The sequence below is a fragment of the Berghia stephanieae genome, chromosome 3 (genome assembly GCF_034508935.2).
Source record: "Berghia stephanieae isolate SIO BIC M18660-M18661 chromosome 3, UCSD_Bste_1.3, whole genome shotgun sequence".
Lineage (NCBI taxonomy): Eukaryota > Metazoa > Mollusca > Gastropoda > Nudibranchia > Aeolidiidae > Berghia > Berghia stephanieae.
In genome coordinates this window covers 60,065,894-60,072,416 of record NC_088362.1, presented here as the reverse complement: position 1 = coordinate 60,072,416, position 6,523 = coordinate 60,065,894, and the positions used below count along the sequence as shown (strand labels likewise).

Sequence of the window (6,523 nt, the reverse complement as noted above, 5' to 3'; positions counted from 1 at the left end):
GACGAGCATAAAAGTGTATCCAGAGGAGAAAAACATTATAAATCTGATCATGTTTTTTGAAAAAAACTTTTATACATTCTGATCACATGACACGTGAAAAAGTTCTAGCCAGCATGAAGAATAAAAAATACTTTAAACGTTTATCGTCTGATTGATAACATTTAGTGAGAACTATTCATGAATACGACTGTTTGAAAAGAAAAACAAAGAACTAAGAGAGGTTAATTTCGTTCCATCTATCTTCCAAGTTTCCGAGATATTTTCTTATCAAACCAGTTTCTTCGTAGCCAGTATCGATTACAATCGGGACACAGGTGTCAGTCGTATCGATACCATGAATTGCCCATGATTGTCTCTGTACTTTTGATCTACGACATCACTGTCAAACCAGCTAAGTGCCGTAATCTAGAAAAACTGCTTATTTAAAATTTTGGCCAAAAAAAAAAAAAACTCGTCCTCCAAAAAACGATCGATTTTAATGATCCTCATCTTGGCAAAAACTCTCAAACATGAGACTTCCCGAAGTCTTCCTTAAAGTCCCAGGTTTGAGAGTTTATTTTAATTGTTGCCAAGATGAGGGTCATTTAAATCGATCGATATTTGAAGGACGAGTCTTCTGGCCAAATTTTGAAATACGTGTTGCTTTTCCAGAGTACGGACGTGTTGCTTTTCCAGAGTACGGATGTGAACTGTTTAACCCTCTGCTTACCAATTGGATTCAATAGTCTGATGTCACGTCGCCCAGCAACGGCGGCCATCGTGGTTCTAAACAAAGAAAATCGGTACTTTTTATTCTTCATGCTGGCTAGAACTTTTCAAATGTCTTGTGATCAGAATGTGTAAAAGTCAAAACATGATCAGATTTTTTCCCCTCTGCATACGCTTTTATGCTCGTCGGAGAAATATTTCATAAGGGCGTCCGACATTGCTCCGATAGTTTAGAGCCAGTTACTAAGTTACCATGCGTCATTACGAGGGAAGTGACGTTACGACTGTTGAAGCGTACAGGTAAATCGTTCCATTTGTTACGATTATCAATTAAATTTGTTCTGTACAAAAGTTCATGACATTTATGTGTCATAGTAAAATGATATGTTGTAGAACGTGTTTTACTGAGAAAAATGATGTAGCATGTGTTTATTTACCTTTGAGTTTGAGTTTTTTTAAATATTTTTTAAAAAAAATTGAGCTTTTATAAAGAGCATTATCCAATAAACGTGCTCAAAGCGCTTTACAAGGGGTACATGGTCAACAGCAACATTTAACATTTAGGAAGGGACGTGTTTTAAAAATCAATTTTTATGTTTGCAGGGAATGGCCTTTCTGGGAAAATCCGGAAAATGTTGAGTAAGGATAGAGTTAATAAGAAAATCTCTACGATTGGGTAATAACTATAAAAACAACAGTCTCAGGCTTCAGTGACCTCACAACGATAAGTTCATCAAAGGATTATGGGATGTATGCTACAGGCCCCTAACATCTGTCATCAATTAGTACGGATTTGACCTGCGATTGGATATCATTGGATAATTCCATCTTTTAACGATTACTACTTATACCAGATAATATTATGAAATAACATATTAGGGAGAAAGAGGAAGAGAGAGAAAGAGAGAGAGAGAGAGAGAGAGAGAGAGAGAGAGAGAGAGAGAGAGAGAGAGAGAGAGAGAGAGAGAGAGGAGAGAGAGAGAGAGAGAGAGAGAGAGAGAGAGAGAGAGAGAGAGAGAGAGAGAGAGAGAGGATGGGGTAATTACGAACCACCGTAAACACGAAGCTACGAACGTACGAAAAACACAACAATCTACTTCCACCTCCACTTCCTGATGGGAGCGAACGCTCGAAATAATATTGTGAAAGTTGATCATATCATAATTATACTTGAAATGTTTATATATATATATATATATATATATATATATATAATATATATATATATATTATAATATATATATATATAATAACCCTTTCCCGGCAAGACTGATTGTTCTCCCCAAAAATATTTCATTTTTTAAATGATAGCAGACCTACCCACTTTCACCAAAAGAGCAGTAACAGTGGTGCGCTTGGGATTGGATTCGCATTACTGTTACTGCGCTCTTGGCGAAAACATTAGAGGATTACTTACTTACTTACTTATCTAAATATTTACTTATTTACTTACTTATTTACTTACTTACTTATTTAAATACTTACTTATTTAATTATATACTTACTTATTTTCTTTTTACTTACTTACTTATTTACTTACTTACTTACTTACTTACTTACGTACTTACTTACTTATGTACTTACTTACTTCCTTGCTTCCTTACTTAATCACTTACTTATTTATTTGTTTAGTTACTTACTTACTTACATATTTAATCATTTACTTACTTACTTACGTATTTACTTACTTACTTATTTACTGATTTATTTACTTACGTATCCGAACCTGCGACCAACTGAGCCCTAGCCCTTCTGTCATATGCCATGACGTAGGAGTCAGACGTTTTTTGTAGTTGTTTCAATAGTATGTGAGTCACACTAATTCTTTGTAATTTTAAATCATAATTTTTCACTTAATGACGGTAAGAGAATGTGAGTAAAAAGAGCATTTTCAAAGGACTCACCTTCGCGCACCTCCTTAACATCATCGAGATTTGAACCAGCCACCACAGGTCAGATGTTGAATGTCATGCTACCTACCGTCTTAAGGAAAAAAGACCGTACATTTACTTGCAATAAGAGGCCACATACGGTCCTTAAGACGGCAGCATTCCACAAGGCCTTTCTGACTGTCCAACATGTACCGCTGTGGGCAAGACCCTGAGACGGCAGAGCATCTAGTCGAACGGCGTGTTGTGACGATGCTACCCGGTGGGTTTGCGACGGTGCACGAATGCGGACCAGATTTCGCTGATTGGGTCGATCGTCATAACATAGTAGTGTGAAAACCATAAGAGGCTGCTACCACAAGACGACACTTAACTTGGCTTAACCCCCTCCTTACCACCCATAGGAAAATCGTCCCATTCGTTACGATGCAGCCAACATTTTTCTCATTCTGATTTCTTTTGTACATCATAATAATATTTGAACAAAAATGTTTGCTATAGTTAAAGTATATCAACAATGTGTTGAGGAGCTCGTTTAACAGAAAGAAATAATATGTATAGCAAGAACTGACAGGTATTGTGATTGAGTGAAATACATCTATTTTTGTATATAGGTTGAGTGTGGCGTTTTGGGGAAAATCCGGAAAATTACCGTTAAGGAGAGTCTTAAGCCTCTTGACTCCTTGTGGACCATAAGGCGGGGGGGGGGGGGGGGGGGGGGGGGGGGTGTTACAACAGCACTCTTCCATCTGACTCGGTTTTTTGTGGTCTTCCTTATCCGGGACCAGGTTTGTTCGGCTGGCTATCTTCAACTCAGTCTCAGTGCTGCGTCGCCAAGTTTGTTTTGGGCCTACCAACCGTCCTCTTTCTCCTTGCGGGTTCCAGTCCACAGACTGCCTGATGATATTGCTTGCAGCCTTCCCGAGAGTATGGCCGATCCAGGCCCATTCCCACTAGTGCGGGGCGGTCCTTGGCAAGCTTAAGGACCACGGTCCTACGGTCCCTGGGAAATGAAAATGAAGACCGGTCCTTTTCGACATTGAACATTCCTGAGAGACCGTTTTGACCTTTGGGACCGTGGGATCGTTCATTCTTGAACCGTTAAAGACTTGGGACCGCGAAAAGCGTGGTCTACAGGAGTAAAACACACGGAGTAGTCACACTCATTTCAAATTGTAACCTAATTAGAGAAGAGGGGTGATGCCTTCTTTATTTGCTCACAGTACTTCATTGTTACTTCGATAATTTAGCGTGAATAAAATTTGAAATTTATCCCCATTAACGGAGATAATGGAATCACCCAAGGCGTTGATCGAGTTGTTCGTGGCGTTTATACACACACGCAACTCCTACCCCCCCCTCCCCACACACACACACATGAGAGGGCAGCGAGCATTGAAGAGTAAGAGAGAGACATGAAGTTATAATAAGAGGGGGTGGATGCGGTAATAAGTAATAAGTAATAAGTGGGGTCGATGGTGACTTTTCGCCAGATCTAACAAACCCAGCTACCCATTCACTGCTGAGTAGACAGGGATTCAGAAAAAACTCGACTGCACCCGGGATCGATCTCTGGCCTTTTGCGTATAAAGAGAGTGCTCTATCAACTGAGCTATCGGGGTCCCCAAATATTCTATTGGACCTTTTAAAAATACAGACGTTTTAACTGGTTTTTTTGGAAGGAAGAAACTAATGAAACTCATATTATTTGATTAGTTAAAACACCAAACGAAATTTTAATATTATTGTATTATTTTAAATGACAACAATGCGATAGAAAGGAGTGGCGACAAGAGATGGACAAAAGAAAAAAAAAATCAGACTTGCTACTTGCTAGGTTCGAGACCACCACACACACACACACACACACAATCTTTAGTAGTCACATACATTTCAAACAATAACCCATTAGAGAAGAGGGGTCATGCCTTCATCATAGATCATTGTCATTGCGATCATTATGGTGTAGTAAATTTTGAAATTTACCCCGTATAATGGAATCGTCCAAGGCGTGCGCCTCCTGTTCCCCCCATCCCACACACGAAAGGGCGGTTTGCGGAGTGGAGGGAGGTGGTCGTCTGCCTCTATGGTCGTCTGTGTCGTTAAGTGTATGGCAAAGGGGGTGGGTGCGATTAATTAAGTGGGATGGGTGGTGATTGGTGGAAGATAGGCAAAGAACCAAGGCAACGAATCGCTGGGGAAGTTGTATGGCGCGAGACCGTTGAAAGGTGATAAGAAGTGAGGACCGCCGTCGGTCTTCCTCTTTGGGACTGGTCTCCGGTTCACAGCTAAAAGACCGTGGGACCGGTCCCAAGGACCGGTCCTCAGCGCGGCACTAATTCCCACTAGACCACAAAGCCGCACAAATGGTTTGCATAATATTTAAAAAAAAGGGAATTCTACAAATTGTATTTAAAATGTGAGCTCAATAACCAAGGTCAAAATGAAATGTTGACCAAATTTGCAATACAAAATGGAGGTAGGGCAGAACAGAATTAAACATGCATTTGAATTAATTTGTAAAAATAAAAATATCACTCTTTAATAATATACACACACACACACATAGTCAAACAAACAAATAGACAAACAAACACACATCATGACCACAATCACCCCCAAGGCCCCGTCTTACCTCCATCAGTAGAAGAAACAAAAAAAAAAAAAAAAAGATGACGTCACTGAGATCTTTGTGGTTATTTTTAGACAGCCTTCCAGTAATTAATTCTCTCTAGATTATACCCGACATACTTTTAATGTTAAAGATTACACACCGGGGTTTTATTTGCTGGCAGGTCTAATTTGACTGGCGGATAATATTAGTTTTTAACCTGAACGCAAAACATCAATAGAAAACGTTAAAATGTAAAATAAACGAAAATGGCAGTCGATTATTGAACTTAAAATGGATTACTTGCTAAAAATACAAACTAATACCCCTTGGATAAATAAATATAAAGCCAAACAAAGAGAGCACAAGTCAAAACAAAACACAAAAAATCAATAAAAAAAAGAAGAAAAAAAAGAGAAAAGAAACGAAAAAAATATGCCAGAGCAAACTAAATTTAAAACCAAACAAAACACCCAAATAAACCATCAACCATCGAAGGGGTATTAATTTGCATTTTTAGCAAGCAATCCATTTTAAATTCAATAATCGACTGCCCTTTTCGCTTATTTTACATGTTAATGCTTTCTATTTATGTTTTGCGTTTAGGTCAAAAACTCATATTATCCGCCAGTCAAATCAAACATGTCAGCAGAGAAAACTGTGTGTAATCTTTAACGTTTATAGTATGATTGATATCATTTAGAGAGAATTAATTACTAACAGGCTGTCTAAAAATAAATTTTAAAAATCTGAGTGACATCTTCCTTTTTTTTTTTCTTCTAGTGGATATGAGCTATATAAAAGCTCAATTTTTTTTTCTTTCTAAATGAGTCCTTGGAAAATGGTTTTTACTCACATTCTCCCAGGGGGAAATCGAGTATCTACCTGGTTATTAATAGTGGCTCTGTCCGAAAAATTGTAATATCCTCTTACAGGCGTCTCATATCGTCCAACATGTTAAGTGTTGCTGTTGGCTAGAAAGCCCGGATGAAGCGCTTTGAACACGCTTAATGGATACTGCGCTATATAAATTCTCAAGTATTTTCTTTACACCTTCTTTATGACTGAAAATCCGAAAATTATTTGAATTTTCCGACAGCACCAAAACAAGAGTAAAAAAAAAAGTTACACGCATTTGAATTGCTGCAACGTTAATATATTTGCAGGTCTGATAGCCGAACGCAATCAATTAAGGCCTTGATTTAACATTGTTGTAATGTAAAACATTTTGCATTGATATGAAAGTACACCCGTAAACTCTCTCGAGTTCGTATGCATGGAAAATCGACCATATTCCACGAGACGTTAAAACAAT

General features: G+C 38.2%; 1 long non-coding RNA gene across 1 annotated transcript in view; it reads right to left on the bottom strand.

Moving 5' to 3' along the window:
• The window catches only part of LOC144968103 (uncharacterized), a 52,809-nt gene extending 49,906 nt beyond the window's left edge, over positions 1–2,903 (bottom strand). The window contains exon 1 of the long non-coding RNA XR_013644520.1: positions 2,613–2,903. This is a non-coding gene — a long non-coding RNA (uncharacterized LOC144968103). The remainder of the gene's footprint in view (positions 1–2,612) is intronic.
• Between the last annotated feature and the right edge of the window lie 3,620 nt (positions 2,904–6,523).